Genomic DNA, 23123 nt, shown 5'->3' with positions numbered 1-23123 from the left:
CCTTCTCTTGACACTTCAAACACGAATAGCAAAGTTGCATTTTATCCACGAGAGTGCAAAGTAATTTTCTACAAATTTTAACTTATTGCTCAAAGCGGACTTGAAGAATTGACGTTTAATTGATTATTTTGAATGTTTAAGACGCTATAGGAGCGAAAATGCTAAAATGGAAAGGAGCCCCCCTTTCAACTTAGGAATTTTAATTAAATATGCTAGTGTTATTAACTAGATTTATCGCAAACAAATTGAAAATTAAGAACAACTCAGTAAAAATATATTGAGGTTCCACTGTCGACCTTGAAAACTTAATCAATTGTAACGAAATTTTAGAATCTGAACAACAATGAAATAATCTGTGTCGGACCGTTTAGTTTTTTTTTGGCAATCTTGAGTATCACACCTTTTTTGCACCATAATTAAAAAGGCCGTTTTTGGAAAATTTTTGATCGGCTCTAGCGTCTTTAAAAATAAAAATGTCAAAAAAATCAAAACGGTCCGACACAGATAAAAATAATAGTAACATGCGTTGAAAAAATCATTGCTCTATCTTCAAAACCCAAGAAGGAAATAGTCGAGAGCGTTTGTATGGAGAATGGACCTCCTGATCATCTTAAGTAACAATAAAATAAATGCTTGAAAGCCTCGCAACGCTCAAGATTCCACATTCTGAACTCGATACGCTCGCAGTTTGATATTGGAATCTTTTGCTTGCTTGGGTATCAAATATTTAACCCCTTGTAAAATAATTTACTATTTTTCAGCGTTCTAAGATGACACGCGTACAGATGGACCGACGGACTGACAGATAGCAAAGTGATCCCATACAGGTTCCATTTTCACCTTTCAAGGTACGGAACCCTAAAACCGTGGAGGCCCCGTTTGAATTGCATTCATTACAATTTTAATAAGCAACCCGTGAAATTAAAAATTGAAACAATTAATACGTAAGTACCTATAACGGGTCAGCACTAATTTTGTCGCTAATTAGGACAGTAACATGTTTTTGAATCTGTTAATATTTTAAGCAGATAAAAAAGCTTGTAATTGTTGTAGTAAAATGTTTTTAATTTGTAAAAATAATTATGTAAGTAACATCATTTTGAGATGCCGAAAACAAAAATATGATTATAATCAGTACTGGTACGGTACACCAAATTAATATTTGCTTACAAATTAAGATTTAATAGATTTTCGTCGATAGTAAATTCATATTTTATGAGAGTGAAAGTTAGTAGTATGGAAATGACGGCTGATAGAGAGGAATGGAGGAAGATGATCTGCTGCGCCGACCCCAAATAATGGGAATAGGGCTAGGGAATGACGATGAGTAAATTAATAATTTATTAACAGCACATAGCTAGTCCTTTTTAGGGTTCCGTAGTCAGTAGGAACCCTTATAGTTTCGCCATGTCTGTCTGTCCGTCCGTCCGTCCGTCCGTCCGTCCGTCCGTCCGTCCGCGGATAATCTCAGTAACCGTTAGCGTGAAAGCTGAAATTTGGTACCAATATCAATCACGCCAACAAAGTGCAAAAAAAAATGTCTGATATTTTTTTTCATTCCAACCCCAACGTGTGATATATTGTTGGATAGGGTATTTAAAAATTAATAAGGGTTTACTAAGATCGTTTTTTGATAATATTAATATTTTCGGAAATAATCGCTCCTAAAGGAAAAAAAAAGTGCGTCCCCCCCCTCTAACTTTTGAACCACCCATATGTTTAAAAATATGAAAAAAATCACAAAAGTAGAACTTTATAAATACTTTCTAAGAAAATTATTTTGAACTTGATAGGTTCAGTAGTTTTTGTGAAAAATACGGAAAACTACGGAACCCTACACTGAGCGTGGCCCGACACGCTCTTGGCCAGTTTTTTTTAGGTTAGTGATACTCCGAGTAGCATGAACAACAAATTTTCTTTGACAGTATTGCTCCTTAGGACCAGAGGATGAAATTTCATTCCTTTTGCAATCATTTTACCATCAGAAATTTTGCCCAGGCAGTCTAGCCGACGTGAGAATTATTGACGCTACGTGGCGAAATGCAAACGCTCTGTCCCGCTTTTTGTAGTGACAAAAGAGCGATAGAGAGAACGAGTTGAGTTACGATACGCTTACGAAAAACGTAAGCGATTGTGAAGTTGGCTAGGTACAGGCAGGAGGTAGGCCTGCATTCCGCCACAAACAATTAGATTCTAATTTAATTTGTCAGTTACCTGCTTCTAACTTGGGACGACAGAGGTAAAATGAAAAAAAAAACAGGAACATTCCATTTTCCCTTCTGGTAATGTAACAACAGTGCAGGAACATAGATTTTTTTATACTCAGATTAAATTTGGCGACTCACCATTCTATCTAAATTACCTATCTAATTAGGATTTTAGATTAGTTTACAATACAATACAATACAATACAAATCCTCTTTATTGCACACTTCAATACAGGAAACAATATAGTAAGTATACACAACAACTTAAGAGGTAAAACAAGAGGCGGTTACTTTACGGTTTACTTTGGCTTACCTCATTGTAAAATAGTGGCTCGGTGAGCTGTAGCTGTAGTCCTTCGCGATATGCTTAGAAAATTACAATTTTTAAAAAACCCCCGACCGCGACATAGTAGACCGATTTTCATGAAACATGGCTGAGAACACTCCCGAATAACTCAGCTTTCAGACAAAAAAAAAACTAAACCAAAATCGGTTCATCCGTTCGAGAGCTACGATGCCACAGACAGACACACACACAGACAGACACACACACACACAGACAGACAAGTCAAACTTATAACACCCCGTCGTTTTTGCGTCGGGGGTTAAAAAAGCAAAACGGAAAAAAACTTAATTTGTAATGTCACTACCGTCTAGTCCCCATGGTCTAAGTTTCATAGATTTATTGGCGCTTGAGTCATTTATGGCAATTTTCACATTATCAACTATTTTCACAGACAAAAAAAAAATAGAATATGTTCACAAAATGTTTCAACAATCGCTAACGGTAGACGCCTATCGAAACGCATTCTGGCTCTGTCGCGCCAATATGAAAGAGCGATAGATAGCTACGATAATGATATTATCGTGAGCGTTTGTGCATTTGGCTACGTAGTCTGTAGAGGAGGACATCCGGACATACAAATAAAGATCCCGATGAATTGAGAACCTCCTCCTTCTTCGAAGTTGGTTATAAACAAATCGACTTAAATCGAAGACGTTGTCGCTACAGTGAAGTCGAAAATTAAGAAACAGAAATTGCGACAGTCGACAGGAAAATATAAGCATGAAATGAAAACTCAATATAAATGCCGTCAAACTTAGAGAAACTTTTAATTGTTTTAATGCTGCTGCCTATTCGGCATCTACTGTATAAGAAAGGAACCTCGACACGATAAGAAGAAGAATTGTTTTAATTAGCTAAGCGTAGAATTTTTCTGTCATAACGTTAACTTTTTTATTGTTTATTGTAATTGGCTTTAAACAAAGAAACGACTGCCAATGATAGGTCAGCAGTATTATTACTTATTCTGTGTTTTGCCAATGTTAAGGTTCAAAGATTCATGTAAACGGGATATGCAATCTTTTAGTATAAACTAGGGATGTACCGACTAGTCGCCGACTAGTCGGGAAGGCCGACTATCCGGCCACATTTGTAGTCGGCGATTAGTCGGCGACTAGTCGGTAAAAAAGGCCGATTAGTCGGCACTTTATGACTGATAGAAAAACAGTACAAAAATAAATGAAAAGCTGGTATGGTTGTATAATTTAGTTCTGTTAGTTAAAAGAATGTGATGATCAGAGATATTTGATCTGAGATTATCACAAAAATTAATGTCCAACGTCCAACCTAAGAATATCGGTTTATAGGCAGGATCACTACCCACTAAGCCGAACCGTGTAATACAATGTGGGCCTAAATAACCCGAAAGATTTTAACAGTGTATTCCACATTTAGACACTATAATGTCAAATTATCTGGATTTGGCTTTGATTCAGAGATAATTACATCTTTCTCTAAAACTGTTTTCCGCCATAACTCGGGCAAAAACGCATTTTTGACTGAAATTTACACCACTATGTAAGTATTCTAGACTTTTCATACTCACTCTCCATAAATTAAAAAGTCTTATAATTTAAATATATTTTTCGTTTCCTTTTACCTCAAAAAGTGCGTGGTTATAATATTTCGGGTTGTTCAGGCCTACGGTCTATAAGTATTCTCATAGACGTTTGAACTTTGAACCTGTGAAAATCATGCGCGAGCGAAGGTTCAAAAATGTCATTCAAAAATTCTGGTGAATTTAGTCGAAAATTATGTTCTGGCCGACTAGCCGACTAGTCGGCCGACTAATCGGCCACCCAAGCGCCGACTAGTCGGTAGTCGGCCTAGTCGGCCAAATCACTAGTCGGTACATCCCTAGTATAAACCTAGACAGTTGGGAGACACGCGCTAGCACTACCTGCGTGAGCGATTGTGCCATTCGGCTAGCCACCCTGAATGGCGCCGTGACTGACCGACGGGGTGACGGAGCACGACAAAGCCTGGCTCCACAACCTTAAGCAGAAAAGGCTCCGATCCAAGCTCCTCCTCCTCTTGACTCGCGTTTCACCTGTGACAGATGTGGCAAAAGGTGTCGGGCTGCCATCGGACTACTAAGCCACCAAAGACGATGTACCGGCACCACACAATAAAATCACTGCAACGATCATCTGCTATGTGGCCAATGAAAAAGATGATGATGATGATGAATAAAGAGTATTATCGTAGAGTATGGCCACTCCCTGCTTCCCGCTGAAAGTGCCGCCCACCAGCTCTCGGTTACCACAAAGTTACTGCCTGTCAAGAAAGCGACAAGTCGACCTGTCTTATCTCACGTCCAAGCATGGTACGCGTTCGCCTACACGAGCTTAGACTTTGTGCGTAGGAACTTGTAAGAGGTAGGGCATACCGAATGATATTCCGCTTTGTGTGGTAGGGCACAGCGCGGCGGATTTATCTTCTCGCTCGAATCTAGAGCAGAGCCCAACTGGTGAAGTACCTCCGCCTTACAGAAGACCGAAGCCAAATAGCACTAGACCCTACTCATAGTGTTGTGTTCCTGCCAGTGAGTAAGGCTGCCAGAACTCAACGAGGGTGCGGTGTGCCGACGACGGGAGGACTTACGGAAATAATTTGTTCCGTCTATTGTCCTTTGAGTCGTCGGCAACCCGAACACTGGAACTTGTACACTCCTTTTTGCTGTGTACTTGTACTGCAACACAGCAAAAAGGAGTGTAAAAGTTTCTAATGGGGTGGCAACGCGCATGTGACACTCTTTGAGTTGCAGGCGTCCATAGGTTACGGTGACCGCTTTCCATCAGCCGCAAATTGGTGTATGATGGACGTACAATCCACAACAATGCTTGGTTTGCGGCACTCGCAAGTAAGCGAGCCAAGTGTTATCAGCGCGATACCTCTTCGCCACGGGCACACTACACCAGCCAGAGTTGTGGTCGTGTTTGCCGCTCCCGTATTTATTGGCTTACACAGCCACGAAAAACATTGTTGCCCTACCTGACACTGCTTGAATAGTCTGTTAGAGACTTGAAGGCCGATGATGATGATTTCCATCAGGCCACCGACGTAGTATAAAAAAAAAGAGACGCGCTTCTTTCATATATTTTAATCGACGTTGTCCGAGGCACAGTATAATAAAGAGTACTATCGTACAGTATGGCCACTCCCCCCCCCCCCTGAAAGCGCCGCCCACCCCCTCTCGGTTACCTCACAGTTACACTGAGAGAAAATACAACCAGTTTTCATGTTCGATCAACAAGTTTTTTGGTTAAAATAGCGCCTACGTGCTCTTTGGTTCAAACAACAAGCTACTTGTCATTTGAATCGGCAATATATTTGAATCAACAAGTCGATTTTATAAAAACAACCTGACACATATTGTTTTAAACATACGTTTGGCTGATTCAAACGGATAAACCGCAACAAGTCGAACTTGTTAAATTCACAATGCAAATTTCTCTCAGTGTGGCCACTCCCCCTCCCCGCTGAAAGCGCCGCCCACCCCCTCTGGGTTACCTCACAGTTACCGCCTGGCAAAAACTCGAACAGTCGACCTATCATATCTCACTCGTACAAGCATGGTACACGAGCTTAGAGCTTAGAATGTGTGCTAGGAACGCGCCTCTTTCATATATATATATATTTGATCGCCAGTGTCCGAGATGTGTCCGAGGTGTGCAGTGTGGTTTTTAACTTTTCAGAATACCCCAACTTGGTAAAAATGTTACTCGCGAAATTATTTACCATCTGGCCTCAATTAAATTCTGCGCGGACTCTGATTATATTTCATTCGCATTTACACACTTTTTATGAGTAATATTAATGGAAAACGGAAACATTATTAAAAATTAAAACTTTTTAGCATTTTAAGTTTTATAATAATTACGAATATTTTATTGTAACAGTTATATAATATGCCGTCAAAAAAAAAATACCTACGTAAAGACTGCATCGTTAAGTATACAATCAAATAAAACCGAGTCTAAATGTCGACATGTGCATTGTCGAAAAAACTGTCAGAGGTCAACTGTCAAAAAAACTGTCAGAGGTGGTGGAGGAGCTCATATAACCCGGTAACCTTCAAATCAAGAGTGAACAGGCATCTTCTGGTCGAGCTCACTCCATCGTAGGCCACATCTAAAGGCCTTTGGCTAGTCTGTGGCCAAGAGTAAGCCCATTTATTATTAAAAAAAAAGGGTCAGCGGAGACCGTAGGGCTGGCAGCTTCCTCGCCCAAAGAATAAGCCTAGCGATACAGCGAGGAAATGCTGCCAGTGTCTACGGCACCATGCCATGCCTAAGGAGTTCACCTAGTTCTTAATATTTTTAGTTAAGTTAGGTATTTATTTTTAGATTAACGTTTAGTTTATGATTAGTATTATTTTGTCTATTTTTTCAATCCAATAAAGAACGATTTTGTCTTATTATGTTCCCATCATGCTACCCATGAGCCTCATCACCCGATACGTGGAAATGGTCGAGAAGCTCCTGAATAGCTGAAGGATCTTAGGATCGTAGGGGGTAATTGCACAAAAGATCCCGATGGGTCGAAGTGTATCCGTAAGGGCCCCCGCAGATTTAAGATAAGATAAGATAAGATATTATGTTCCCATGCAGAGTATGATCTGAAGGTAGCAATATCTGATATTTATAAGGTCTGATTTTTTTTTATTTTAGGGAGTACATATAAATGGTGCTTCCAATATTATAGTCTAGCAAATGTATTTCGGACAAACCCTATCTGGCTTAATTTGAGAATATTCTAATGAATAACTTATTGTTATTAAAAAGATTTATTATTAGAAATAAATACATACTACAAATTATACTATTAAAATTATACTAGACAGAAAACCAAAACTAAACCTATCTAAAAAATATAAATACCTAAAAGTCTAAACCCTGGCTTCTCGGCAAAGTGCTCATCAAGGGTCACCTGTTGCTCCCCTTAACCGCTTCCCCAACTCCCTGAGAAGCCCACGCGCTCCTTTACCCCACGGTCCTAGTGTCTCGACGCCAAATGCTACGAACTCATAGTTGGCGCCGAGACAGCTATATTTGTTGGCCTTAAACCGCTCCCGTGCGTCAGCCGCCGCTCCGCCCTTTTTGCTGGTCAGTTGGATGTAGGACGCTGCCAACATGTCGGCGCAGATAGCGTCCCATACCAGCGCGCGGCCCTTTCTCCACGGGTGTCTTATCCACGCAGATAAGTGATAAAATTGAAAGCATGATACGCCGGCAGATCGCCTATTGTACTATTTGTAAGTGCGATAGGAACAGCCTGATGTTTTATCATTTATCGCGCGACCATACTTGCCTGCCATGTGGTGTTGCAATATTGCGAATTATGTTAAAATTTACCTGTCGGATCCTCAGATATCACTTTTCATTTTAATTTGAGCAAACCATTGCTGGGTTTTCGAGGCAAAAAATAATTAAAAAGGGCAACACTTTTTGCACACCTTTGTGGAAACTCGTATTACACGCATTTAGGACAAAAATAATACCTTTTCGTTTTCCAGTATGGTTTTTATTTATGTAAGTTTTGATACTAGCACATCTCGGACACTGGCGATCAAATATAATTATGAAAGAGGCGCGTTCTAAGCACATGTAGGTGAACGCGTAAGATATGAGAGATCGACTGTTCGCGTTTTTGACAGGCGGTAACTGTGAGGTAACCGAGCGCCGGTGGGCGCACTTTCAGCGGAGAGCGGGAGTGGCCATACTGTACTAGTACATACTAGTGTAGGCCTTATTGGAATTAGTGCGGTTTCCTTAAGATTTTTTCCTTCATCGGAAAGCGGTCGGTAAATATCAAATGACATTTTGCACATAAGTTCGGAAAACTAATTGGTACGAGAACCTGCTATCCCCGGATCGAAAGTCGCACGCTCTTGCCGCTAGGCCACCAGCGTTCTCCATACATAGCATGTAATTTTCCTTAGCATTTACAATATCGGGTAACGTATTCTAAAATATCAAAATTCCGCGGTCGGCACGTCGTCAAAGAAAAAACCATCAGAATACAAGGAATGATTTTCCCCTCATTTTTAATCTCACTGAAGTACTTCTAAGTAGAGAAGAATCATATTTCAATTGAGCAAGGAAAATGTTCAAAGAAACATTTAAGTATATATCTTGAACGAAGTGTTATTTGACAGAAATAAATTAGAAAAAAATACCCACAGATTTTTTCTTTTGTGACAATTTCTCATGTCTCGAGTAATTTGATATTGGTGTTTCATATTACGAATCAGCAATGCTCCTTTCATCTTTATAAAAATCATGCGGATAGCTGAATTTGCTGTACCAAAGTGTGTTATTAAACATATTTTCATACGGTACTGAAACAAGAGCAAATAAATAAAATATACAATGTATATTGTACCTACTCCTCAAACGAAGTTAAAGTAATTACTAACGCGGTGGGACCCCATTGGGCATAGAGTTTCAACGCTAAGATACCTCTTAGCCCCCCCTCCCCCCATCTAGCGTCTCGCGAGCACAGCGTCGTCGTGCCAACTGTATGCAGGCTTTATAAGAACAATAAATAAATATTATAGGACAGTATTACACATATTGACTGAGTCCCACGGTAAGCTCAAGAAGGTTTGTGATGTTGGAGTGCCCACATCACAAGCCTTCTTAAGGACAACGATATATATATATACAAATACTTATAGATGGTAGTTCGCCAAGATGACCTTTTCCCAGCAAGCTCCACTTTGTTGCCACCCGTGCCAGCGAGTATTTAAAACAAAGTTCGGCCTGGCCAGCCACATTAGAGCACACGCAAGGAAACGTCCGTAAGACTTATTTAGGGTCGCCGTCATCGAAAACGATGAGGAGGACTATATATATATACAAATACTTATACACATAAAAACATCCAGAACAAATACCTGTGCTCATCGCACATATAAATGCCCCTACCAGGATTCGAACCCGCTAGGCCAGACCGGTCGGCTTTGTCATACTGTTGTCCCGACGTTAAGATAACTAAGATAACGCTAAGATATCTTGTAACCAAGATACTACTTTCCGAGGCTTTTGTGTTAAGAGGATACGGTAGCGAAAATGCTAAAATGGAAAGGAGCCCCCCTTTCAACTTGGGAATTTTAGTTAAATATACAAGTGTTATTAACTAGATTTATCGAAAAAAAATTGTCCATTAAGAACAACTCAGTCAAAAGATATTTCAAAAAAATCTTTAAAATCGAGGTTCCGCTCTCGACTCTTTCCTCCTTCAAAACTTAATCAATCGGAACGAAATTTGAGTATCTGAATAACAATGAAATAATCTATGTCGGACCGTTTAGTTTTTTTGGTTAATTGTTACCAATCTTGAGTATCACACCTTTTTTTGCGCCACAATGAAAAAGGCCGTTTTTGGAAATTTTTGATTGGCTCTAGAGTCTTTAAAAAGCAGAATATCAAAAAAATCAAAACGGTCCGACACAGATAAAAATAATAACAATCTGTGTTGAAAAAATCATTGCTCTATCTTCAAAAACCAGGGAGGAAATAGTCGAGAGCGTTTGTATGGAGAATTGACCCCTACTGTATCGTCTTAATTAATAACGCTTTAAAGTCTATACTATTTTTATTTTTAAGTCTATACTAATTACATCAACATACATCGAGTAGATATAAATAGGTAGACTAGCCTTTTCCCGCGTTCCGTGTTCCATACAAACATCCACCCCCCATTTTAGGGAAAGAAGCTGTTAGAAATTGACAAAAAGTAGTCTCCAGCCCTTCAACTACCTCCAATTAAAAAATCACGTCAACTCGTCGCTCCGTTTTGCCATGAAAGACGGACAAACAAACAGACACACACACTTTCCCAATTATAATATTATAAGTATGGATATAAATCATCAATGCATTAAAGCTATTAAGAATATTTCCTAAATGCAAGAAGTGCAACCACTATCTAAAATCCATTTCAGCTTTCAATTATTAAACTGAGTAATATCTGTTTCTCAATTAAGTACATTAATCACTCCAAGTAATTTAGTGTAGTGGTTTCTGTATTGCGTAGGTATTAGATCTATTTCATTGACCCTTTTGAAACTAGACAAGCAAGGACAGATATATCGACCATAGCTGTTTATTTTGATCACAGAGGAATAAAGTAAGGGAAGAGTTGTAACCATACATCAGTAAATGCGGTTTATTTGTATAGGCATAGTTAAATGACATCTAGCGACAATCACGCGTCAATCACGCGTCAAATAGCGTGGATTATCAGTACCACTACTCGATACTAGATGGCAACTGCCTCGTCTGCCATAAATTTAATATTAGAACAGTTTACAACTTATATTACAAGCAGAAGGAATTGAAAACAGAATACTGAATAATACTATTGTAATAAATATTAGCTAAAAATTAGTGAGAATTATACTTTTCGTTCGTCGCGACATCTATTGACAAGTAGCAGTACTGATAATTTACGCTAGTTGACCCGTGATTGACGCGTGATTGTCGCTAGATGTCATTTAACTATGCCTATACAAATAACCCGCATTTACTGATGCATGGAGTTTACAACTCTTCCCATACTTATTCCTCTATGATTTTGATTGAAAAAAGTCTTGCCACTTCAATTTCAGTCATTTATATAGAAAATACTCATTTACAATCCATATCATCAATATTGAAATTAAAATTTAACCCTTTAAGACGATACGGTAGGGGTCAATTCTCCATACAAACGCTCTCGACTGTTTCCTCCCTGGTTTTTGAAGATAGAGCAATGATTTTTTCAACACAGATTGTTATTATTTTTATCTGTGTCGGACCGTTTTGATTTTTTTGATATTCTGCTTTTAAAAGACTCTAGAGCCAATCAAAAATTTCCAAAAACGGCCTTTTTCATTGTTGCGCAAAAAAAGGTGTGATACTCAAGATTGGTAACAATGAACCAAAAAAGCTAAACGGTCCGACATAGATTATTTCATTGTTATTCAGATTCTGAAATTTCGTTCCGATTGATTAAGTTTTGAAGGAGGAAAGAGTCGAGAGCGGAACCTCGATTTTAAAGATTTTTTTGAAATATCTTTTAGCTAGTTGTTCTTAATGGACAATTTTTTTCGATAAATCTAGTTAATAACACTTGTATATTTAACTAAAATTCTCAAGTTGAAAGGGGGGCTCCTTTCCATTTTAGCATTTTCGCTACCGTATCCTCTTAAAGGGCAAAACTTTAAAAATCATGAATTCAAACCAATAATCCTAAAACTACAAAAAGATTATCTTACAGGATGGTCTTTCTTGAGACTACTGGGTTTAAAGTTATAGGTAAAAACAATAATAATCATAGTTTTATCATTCACGGTATAAAATCGTAGGTAGATGCATGTTTTAAATTTTTGTTTAATTAAATAGTCAGCAATTTAGGGCTTGAAAGAAAACGAAATCGTGGTATTAGATACAGTGACAAGTTGTTAGCCCTTCGCACACACCCTAATTGAACCCATATCCCATAGTCGATGACGAGGGGGAAATAGGGTGGTCAAATTATTAATTAATTAAAAAAGCCCTTTCATAGTATTAATAAAGTAATCATTCAAATTAATAACGCTCCTCCGGAGTTTGCCGATCAATTCTTTGCAAAACTCGACTTACTTAATAATTGAATTAAAACCAATATTAAATTCGCAAAAGGTTCCGTACATACCTGCTAACTAAATTAAATTTATACCTATCTTGAAAATTAAAGTGCCTTAAGTTCCAATTTAAATAAAATTGTAGCAAAACAAGTTCAATTGTTATAATGGTTTAAGTACTATTTCTTATTTTGTACGCTAGTATTTAATTGTTCTATCTAAGTAATACAAGAGTTATGAGCTGTTATTGCCCTTAATCCATTTTCACAATACGCGATCCGATATCGGAAGGATTTAGGATTTCGATGGAAAAAATCAAAGATGGCGCCTGTAATGTATGGGATATCGGTCCTACATCCGATATCGGATCGGATAATGTGAAAACACACTAATTTGACAATGACAAGTGTATATTACACACTAGATGGTGTACATTGCTATAACATTTTTTGTTAAAAGTTTGTCAAGTTAAAATGTTTATTTTTTAATTAAATTTTGTATAGTTAAGTTAAACAACCATGTTAGATTACACTACACTCGTTTGAAAATAAGTTTATTTCAAAAATTTCATATTTGTTACAAGCTTTTATCGCCGACTGCACCTTTCAACCATCTACTGCTCTCCGAAACGTTTATAAAAACCCCTTACTCGTTTCATGACAGAGTTCCTATGACCACCTTTCTGCTCCATCATCAAATCAGCTCCATGTTACCATAATATTGCATTGTCACGTGATTTACATATGTGTGCAAAATGTCAGCTCAATCGGAAACCGGGAAGTGGGTCAAATTTAGCTTTTACGTTTTGACCCAAACTAACATACTAACAAGGCAAGTTGAATAAAAGCTTGTAAAAAGCCCACTTGCTGGTAACACTGTATAACATCTCCTAGAGTATACTAATATTCAAACAAGAAAATTGCTGAACAAAACTAGCAGTTTAATGAAATAAGTTTTATTGTGCATTAATGTGAAGTGCAAAAGAATGAGCAATTACGCATTCGAATAGAAATAAATATTTAAATTAAATTATTGATATATTAAATTTAAAAACTTTGTGGATTCATTTCGACTGATATTCTTATTTTAAATAAAACCACTAGGTTTAGTTATGTTAATTATTTCGAATAACTTATTCCTAACTAAATGAATACTGAAATGAATACCAAAGGCATTCTTTGAATGTATTATTTACCAATCGGGACCGGGGTTGTCCTCCTTTGTCTTAATTCATCATCATCATTAGGCCTTATGCATCTTTACATTACAGATGATTTAACCAGCATTTCTGACCGAGCGACAGCGCCGCTTCCTATATAATCCAATTCGTGATCGGCATAAGGCATAATCTACCACATCTCATGTCTTAATATTCAAGCCAATATCATACACGCTCAGGTCCAAACTCAAGGTTTGTCAGCGGGCGATGGAACGCAGTATACTGGGTGTTCGCAGAACTGATCGAATCAGAAACACGGAACTGCACTCCAGAACTCGAGTAGTAGATGTAGGTGCCAAGACCGCTAAGCTTTAGTGGGCCTGGGCTGGACACGTCTGCCGCATGCATCCTGAAAGGTGGGCCAAAATGGTTACCAAGTGGGACCCACGGACTACGATAGATGGTGTATGTAGGGGTTCAGGCAGACCAAAAAGGAGATGGTGCGACGAAATGGAAAATTTTATCCCAACTGGTGGGGAAACGCGAGTGATAGGGTCGAGTGGAGGAAGAGAGGGGAGGCCTTTGCCCAGCAGTGGGACACTAACGCAGGCTAGAAAAAAAAATCGTACACGCAACTATGGGAACAAATCAAATTATTTTAACAAATATTTTCATTTGTGTTTTTTTTTAAGTAGTCACACTACTATATATAAATTAAAAATCGAAATAAGATGATTAGATTAGATTAGATATATTTATTTCACAACATCATTACAGTACAAATTACATTTAAGTCAATTTATAAGAATCTATGTGATCGTCAAAAAAATAATAGACTATAGATGTCATATATTAAAGAAAAAATTACGGAACCGGCGGCGTCTTTAGCAATCCGGGCTAACGCCATGAACCCCTAGGCCACCCCGTCACAGCGGAAGCCGTCGAAATTTCTCTTCTATATGTCATCTTTGTAAGACTAGGCGTCTTTGACCAACTCTAAGGGCAAGCAGTGGGTGATTTTTTTCTTTAATATATGACAACTTATTTCGATTTCTAATATTGTAGACAACCAATTTCAATGCTAAACCACTTTAGAACCCTATCTCATTTAAACCGTGTTCTATTTTCCATAAGAAGTCACACTGACATTTACTATGCAAAGGTTCTACAGTGGCCTATAATTCAAATTGGTTGACTGTACATAAAGCTGGGTACGTCCTATTGGTACCTGGGCCATTTTTTTTTCAAAGTTGTCCACCCCACTTTTTTTTTAGATTTGGAAATTTTTATGTGTTCTCCACTCAGAATTTCGAGCTCTTTCAATCTTAATAGGAGAAAAAAAGTGTCCCAAGGTTTTTTTTAGCCATTCCGTTACCACTTTTTCATACATTTTGTATGGCGGTAACGGAATGGAAGGTTCGAAAAAATGTATGGAAATCTTGGGACATTTTTTTTCTCCTATCAGGATCGAAAGAGCTCTCGATTCTGAGTATGAATCGAGTAAAAATACTTACCCATGTTACAAAAAAAGTGGGGTGGAGAACTTTGAAAAAAATGGTCCACCTATTGGCACACCTCGGACACTGGCGTTCAAATATATGTGAAAGAGGCGCGTTCCTACCGCACAGTCTAAGCTCGTATGAGTGAAATATGACAGGTCGACTGTTCGCGGTTTTGACAGGCTGTAACTGTGAGGTAATCGAGAGGGGGTGGGTGGCACTTTCAGCGGGGAGTGGGAGTGGCCATACTGTACGATAGTACTCTTTATTATACTGTGCTATTGGTAGCCAAACCTGGCTACCTAGTGGTAGCCAAAGAGGATCGAGTATATAGACAACTACTGTCAAAGTAAAATATCGACCTGCGAGTGTATAGACTGATATCTCTCGACACTGGTTTTAAAACTTTTGAACCTCGGACCGGACATCTGTCTTGAAGTTTCATGAAGAGAAATGTTTGGTCGCCTAGATGGCGCTACACTTTTGGTTGATTCTCGGTTAGTCCGAGATTCTATACGCTTTTTTCTTAGAAAGTCTCTGGCTCTGTCGCGCCAATACGCAAAAGCGATAGAGATAGATATCTACGAGCGTTTCGTTTCGTGAGCGTTTGTGCATTTGGCTACGTACCCTGGCTGTGATGTGTTTACGAAGCGTAAACAATTTTGACGTTGACTTGGTACCTATTCTCATTAGCGCTTCAGACGTTAATGAGCGAAAACAACTGGAAAAAGCAAATGCTTTTTCACCACACCAACTGATAAAGGCTCTCTTTGCTATTCGAAAACAGATAGCAAAATTGCATTTTATCCACAAGAGTGCAAAGTAATTTCATACAAATATTAACTTGATGTCTAAAGCTGGGTGTTCGAATTCACGTATAAATGATGATTTTGAATCAGGGACGTTAAATAAATTGAAGTTTTTTATTTATTTTGATGTTTTACAGTTCATATTTTCATAGTGTTGGTGTGGTGAAAAATTTTGTGTTTCACTCGGTGGCAAAGTTTGTTTAACCTTCGTGCCTTGATACCCTCGCAATAACTACAATACAAATAACTATTTCTTGTAGTTGCTGTATATAGCGGTTTTCCTTTTCATTTTATCATATTGTAATAGGTAAGCTGCTTTTTACTTCTAGCAGGCAAGCAAAAGCCAGTAACCTAACACGGTGAAATAAAAAGTGTTGTATTTTGGGTAGGGCACGAGTGAAACAACCGATGGCTATAGACACACTGGTTTATTCGCGTAGTAATGTAAGCGGGGTTGTGCGCGCACGCACACATACATAACAAAAAGGAGCAGCCATACTTTTATTTATTTATTTAAACTTTATTGCACAAAAGAATAATGTACAAAAGGCGAACTTAATGCCATGAGGCATTCTCTACCAGTCAACCTTAGCAGAGAAGATTGTAGGGGGTTGTAGACTTTTCATAGTGACTTTTGAGGTCATAATGAACAACTTGTATTATGGGACCAATGCTGAGGTCAGTCGAAGCATTTAGAGTTGATTATTTAGGGGTCTAGTCCGGTTTTTATTAATTTAAGGTACAGCGGGGCAAATCTCGACTGGGGGCAAATGTAACTGGTCCCTTTTTCCAAGATTTACAATACATTATTAATTAGAGTGTCCACTGCTAATATATGGTAGGCGGTTCAGTGGATACATGTGGAACTCAACATCATAGTGTGTAATAATGGAAAAAATGCATCAGTTACAATTGCCTCCCAGTCGAGATTTGCCAGACTGTATATTATATTTTGTTTATTTACCTACGGATCAGGATCATTAACGGATAATACATCTACACAAAACATTATAAAATTCTTAGCCACAGCTCACACCGCACTCATACATATACATTAAAGAAAAAGTCTTGAAACTTTTGCTGCGATACCTAAAAGAGCATTTCTTTTTTTTGCCACTTTTATGAAGTGTGATATTTAAAAAAAAAATGCTATTTCTACTGAGAATTACTAGCCTTTTCAATCCTAGTAGTTAAAAAAATTGTCCCATACGATTTTTTCTTATTTTGTTACCATTTTCCGTACATGTTGTATAGGGTAACAAAAAGGAAAGTAACAAAAATGTATGGAAATTCTGGGACACTTTTTGTCTCCCAGTGAGATTGAAAGTACTCGTGATTCTGAGTACAATTGACCTAAAATTCCCTAAAACAATAAAAAAAAAAAATTTACAAAAAAAAAAGAAATTCTCAAAAAACGCCTGTATCTCGCCTGCACCGTTTCTTCTTTAATATATGTACTTATAGATTAGATTTAGATTTAGATTTCTTTATTTCATGATAAAAATTACACTATAAATTTGTTACATGCCAAAGTTATGTTTATCTTCTCATCATGATCGTCGAAAATTACATTATAAATTGAAAATAATAAAATGAATATTTTCTCCCAATAAGGATCGTCATTTACAAATAGAAATACACAAAACACAATAAAATTAAGAAATTAAATAAAATCCGAAGTCAGTGTAATCAAATGCATGCTATCACAAATTCAATTCCATGTACTCATTTACAGAGTACAGAGGGTTATCTAACAAAAGGTTTCTCAATTTGCGCTTAAATGCTTCGTCATATGGCTCATTCCTAAGATCGGCAGGTAAGTGTTCGTAGTAAGTAGGGCCGATGACACGCGGGTTCTTTCTTGAAAGTGCCATGCGACGGGGGACTGTTCTCAGACGGCCTGTAGCTCGAAGCTGTTTGCCCGGACAGGCAACGCGAGCAAATTGAGATATTTTTTTTCTAACAAATAACAGTATATCAAACATATATTGTGCATAGTGCGTCATTATACGTTGAGAAATAAAGAGCTCTCTGCAAGGGTGCCTGTCTCTTACTCCAGCAAGTATACGTATTGCACGTTTCTGCATTATAAGGACTCTTATTGTATCTGATGAGTTTCCCCAGAGCAGCGATCCGTATGCCATGATAGAGTGGAAATGCGCAAAGTACACCTGCTTTAAGGCTTCCGCGGAGATAAGAGGCTTCAGCTTCCTCAACGCAAACGACGCACCACCCAATCGATCACAAAGATTGTCAACATGGCACTTCCAATTCAGAGTGTTGTCTATCAGGAACCCTAAAAACTTACTCTGTTCGCACACGGGCATCGGAAAATTAGCCATGCATGATGGTGGTTGTGCCTTTCGACCGGAAAATAACATTATATTTGATTTAGAAAAATTGAGTAAGAGACCATTTGTTGAAAACCATGCCTGTGATAGATTATATTTGCAATAGCTTTCTATCTAATATAATACAATACAATACAAACACATACACATACTTACAGATTTATAAAACCTCATTATGTTTAAAGATTGTGTCATAGTAACATTTCAGAATTGTAAACTACCCTCATTATTAGTATCACAATTTGGTTACTTGGACGTTGATGTTTCAGTTTAGTGTTTATTATTCCTATCTATAATTTAATTGTATTTTATTGTAATGTAATCTAAGAAAACAAATATCTTATGTGATTTGAAGTTTCGTAAAGATGATAATTGTGATCATAATGTATTGTCCATCAATTTAAAAGATGGTTAAGTGATAACAGTGATAACTGGTCATACTAGCATGGTTGCTCCTTGTTCTAAAGGCTTTAAAAGGCCAGGTAGCTCGGTTCTCGGGCAGAGTTTGTTCTGGTTAAGCGAAAAGACAACAAGAGGTACGATCATGCTTCATTTTATTGTTTTCTATATTGCTGTGATTTAAATGAAATGAAATAATTTTTATAGTAGATATTGCTTTGCTATTTGTTCACATATTGGTTTATTTCTTAGTAAAGAAAATAATAATATTCAAATATTGCTTAGTATATAATAATCATTTTATTTTTATTTATCATTAAACATATTTCAATAATCTATACCATATAGCTTATTATTTTTATTATATAACTAACACCTGCAATTGGTGGCAAGCATCATTAATTTTTAAAGCCAACTGGTCATAAGTACTTGCACCAACTAATACATTCGTGTCATCCGCAAACAATACAGGCAAGCCAGCTCCAATATTCGATGGTAGGTCGTTCACAAATAACAAAAACAAGGTATTTCCGAGGGACGAATAAGAATAAGATATTTTATTCAGTTTGTAAAAAAATATCTTTTCACATACCCCACCACCACCAGTTAAGTACATACTTATCTCGCATCCATACTAATATTATAAATGGGAAATTGTGTGTGTCTGTTTGTTTGTCCATCTTTCACGGCAAAACGGAGCGACGAATTGACGTGATTTTTTAAGTGGAGATAGTTGAAGCACAGTATAATAAAGAGTACTATCGTACAGTATGGCCACTCCCGCTCCCCGCTGAAAGTGCCACCCACCCCCTCTCGGTTACCTCACAGTTACCGCCTGTCAAAAATGCGAACAATCGACCTGTCATATTTCACTCATACAAGCTTAGTACGCGTTCACCTACACGAGCTTAGACTGTGTGCTAGGAACGCACCTCTTTCATATATTTGATCGCCAATGTCCGAGGTGTGGTTGAAGGGACGGAGAGTGACATAGGCTACATTTTGCCTTTCTAACCCCGCTTCCCTAAAATAATGGGTGAAATTTTTTATGAAGCATTCCGCATTTTTAGGGTTCCGTAGACAACTAGGAACCCTTATAGTTTCGCCATGTCTGTCTGTCCGTCCGTCCGTCCGTCCGCGGATAATCTCAGTAACCGTTAGCACTAGAAAGCTGAAATTTGGTACCAATATGTATATCAATCACGCCGACAAAGTGCAAAAATAAAAAATGGAAAAAAATGTTTTATCTGATATTTTTTTTCATTCCAACCCCAACGTGTGATATGTTGTTGGATAGGTATTTAAAAATGAATAAGGGTTTTCTAAAATCGTTTTTTGATAATATTAATATTTTCGGAAATAATCGCTCCTAAAGGAAAAAAAAGTGCGTCCCCCCCCTCTAACTTTTGAACCATATGTTTAAAAAATATGAAAAAAATCACAAAAGTAGAACTTTATAAATACTTTCTAGGAAAATTGTTTTGAACTTGATAGGTTCAATAGTTTTTGAGAAAAATACTGAAAACTACGGAACCCTATACTGAGCGTGGCCCGACACGCTCTTGGCCGGTTTTTCAAATTTAACGCGAGCGAAGCTGCGGGCATAAGCTAGTATATCATAATTCCACGAATCCACAGCAATTGCTACCGGATTACTGATAAATACAGCGTGTGTATTCCGTACGGGCGCATATCTTAATAACAATTAGCATCGGATCTAAGGAGCCTAACTACATGACGACCGGTTTGGCTCAGTCGGTAGTGAACCTGCCTGCTAAGCCGCGGTCCTGGGTTCGAATCCCAGTAAGGGCATTTATTTGTGTGATGAGCACAGATATTTGTTCCTGAGTCATGGATGTTTTCTATGTATATAAGTATGTATTTATCTATTTACGTATGTATATCGTCGCTTAGTACCCATAGTACAAGCTTTTCGCTTTTAGTTTATAACATAGTTGATCTATGACAACAAGTGTCCCAATATTTATTTATTATTTATTTATTTATTTACATGGTTTTTGGTTTTTCTTTAATAGATCCTAGCACACAGTCTAAGCTCGTGTAGATGAACGCGTACTATGCTTGTATGAGTGAAATATGACAGGTCGACTGTTCGCGTTTTTGACAGGCGGTAACTCTGAGGTAACCGAGAGGGGGTGGGCGGCACTTTCAGCGGGGAGCGGGAGTGACTATACTGTACGATAATAATCTTTATTATACTGTGGTTCTACAGTGGCCTTATGATTCAAATTGGTTGAATATACCTTATTGCCAGCACAAAATATAAAATGTAAGTATAATAATGGGATTACATATCAATTTCCTATTAATATTTAGATCAACGCCTAAGCTACGGTAAACAATCCTTTATCGCCCAATTTTATTGCGAAATTAAAAATATCGCAAAAATTAAAATTTTGAAAAAAACCCCGACATAGTGGACCGATTTTCATGAAACATTCAAACAAAAAAACTAAATCTAAATCGATTTATCCGTTCCGGAGCTACGATGCCACAGAGAGTCACACACAGACAGACAGACACACACACAGACAGACACGTCAAACTTATAACACGAATGAATGAATATTTGAATATAATTTAATGTATATTAGATTAGTTTTAGTTTACTTTATGGATGAGTATGAATAGTTTTTTTTTTTGACATTACTTATTATTGATTTATTATTTGTTTGTTTGTTAATAATGTTTTAATTGTTGTATGTTTCTAATGTTTTGACATGTAATTTTGTAGTAGAGTGGTAACCATTTCGTAATAAACAATTATATGAATGTGTTTTATTTTTCTTTGTTTTTTGAATTATTATTTTTGTTTTTCGTAAGTAAACTTTTTTAATGTGCTTTTATTGTTTTATATGTGTTGTATGTTGTTTATCACGAATAAATGATTGATTTATGATTTATGATTTAATTTTGTATAGTATAAAGTGACTTGTATAATATAGGTACGAGTATGTAATAACCTAACATTTAAGCGCTTGGTGTTTACTGTAAGCTTATTTGTGAATAAATAAATTGAAATTGAAATTCAAACACCCCGTCGTTTTTGCGTCGGGGGTTAAAAATATTGCAAAAACGGATTGAGGAAAAATCCCATTATTTTTGGATTTAATATGGACTCGGATGCCCTTTACCGTATGTATCAATACATACGTAAATTCACGGCTATAATATTCTCTAAGGGGTAAACAGTTTCTTATGTAGGTATGTGTTCTGCAAATTCATTTGTTTACAGTATTTAAATATTGGATAATACGCTTAACCAACTTTTTTTTCTATTAACAATCTAGCCAGAAACAAAAAGTCCTTTCTTTTTTATAATATTTTAAAACGCTATTTAATAGTTATTTGTTATACAAGGGGGCAAAGTTGTATTTTAACGCAGAGTGTGGAATTGAAAAACGAGCAAGCGAAAGGATTCTATAGTTGAACCACGAGCGAAGCGAGTGACACACGAATCCATTTGTAAAATACATTTGCACCCGAGTGTAACATAAAACTTTTCCCCTCACTATAGCGAGGAAACTACAACGCAAAAAATGCGTTTATCACTGCTTCCAGTAGTTCCACAGGTGGTAAATGATCTTTATTACTAAGTTCACCTACTTTTATCAATTTTAAAGCAGTTAATTTGATTTTATTCAAGGTCAAATTACTTTACCCACTAGTGGATAAAATGCGTTTTTACCCGCTGGTATTAGAGGACAAAACACGTGTTTCCGAGCTAGTGAGGGGTAAAATTATTTAACGTCTGACACTCCTCTAGAGAAAAACCCTTTTTTTATTTAGCGACAGTCGAAGTAGAATTCTTAATTAATTTACTTTAAATCTTTCTTACTTTGAAGTTAGCTAGTAAAGCCAGCAATTAAAAAATAATACGTACCTTAAAAAAAGTTTTACATAGTTTACAACCAAGCGCAAAAGAATTGAGATTCCAAACTTTTTATCTCCAAATACTTTCTTACGAAGCTTTTTACTTACGAACTCCGTAACTCTTTTCACAGCTCAATTTCACTAACACGTTTTTATGATCATAATTATTTTTTCAACACACTATAATTATTTTAATGGTTAGGTGCTTATGAATTTAACATCTTGGTTAAAGCGCCTATCATAATTGTATATTGTTGACAATATACCGCTACGGTATAATTATCTAAGTACCGGACATAATAACTGCTTAGCTATTACACCAAGGAGCTCAAGTAATAAACAACTTATAAAATAGAAAATTGCCTATATAATTACTCACCAACTAGTTCAATGTTTCCTTGACTCCGAAATTTATCGGATAATTTAAATAATTATCACCAAGTCACTTCACAAAACACGGTCACAGATAAACAACAGTCGGTTTATTTATTTAGTACAACTTTAAGTCACTTCGTGTGACATTTTAACTTTTTAAATGTTTTTTTTTTATTTCGCGCGGAAGGTGGGCGCACGGCGTACGGACGCGAGCGTTCGCAGACGCGTTTGAATCGCGAGTGAGCGCGCACTGGGATCTGCAAACTAGGAATCGCGGGATCTGATTGACTAGGTTAGCTTTTAAAAGCTTCGCTGAACTGAAACTGAAATAAAGTGCAACGGTGCATTTATATGGTTGTTCATTACTGCTTCTGTAAGGGGCTGACAACACCCAACTGCGTAACATTGATGTTACTTGCGCAGTTTTTTAAGACAAACTATTAGTTTTAGTAAGGCAAGTAAACTATATGTTAT

At 37.1% G+C, this 23123-nt stretch overlaps 1 protein-coding gene across 1 annotated transcript in view; it reads right to left on the bottom strand.

Moving 5' to 3' along the window:
- Positions 1-22875, bottom strand: part of LOC125226163 (cardioacceleratory peptide receptor-like) — a 233801-nt gene extending 210926 nt beyond the window's left edge. The window contains 1 exon segment of the mRNA XM_048130067.1: positions 22654-22875. The gene's annotated coding sequence lies outside the window, so the exon portion shown is untranslated.
- Positions 22876-23123: the final 248 nt, after the last annotated feature.

Source organism: Leguminivora glycinivorella, chromosome 5 (assembly GCF_023078275.1).
Source record: "Leguminivora glycinivorella isolate SPB_JAAS2020 chromosome 5, LegGlyc_1.1, whole genome shotgun sequence".
Lineage (NCBI taxonomy): Eukaryota > Metazoa > Arthropoda > Insecta > Lepidoptera > Tortricidae > Leguminivora > Leguminivora glycinivorella.
This window is presented reverse-complemented; position numbering and strand designations above follow the sequence as displayed.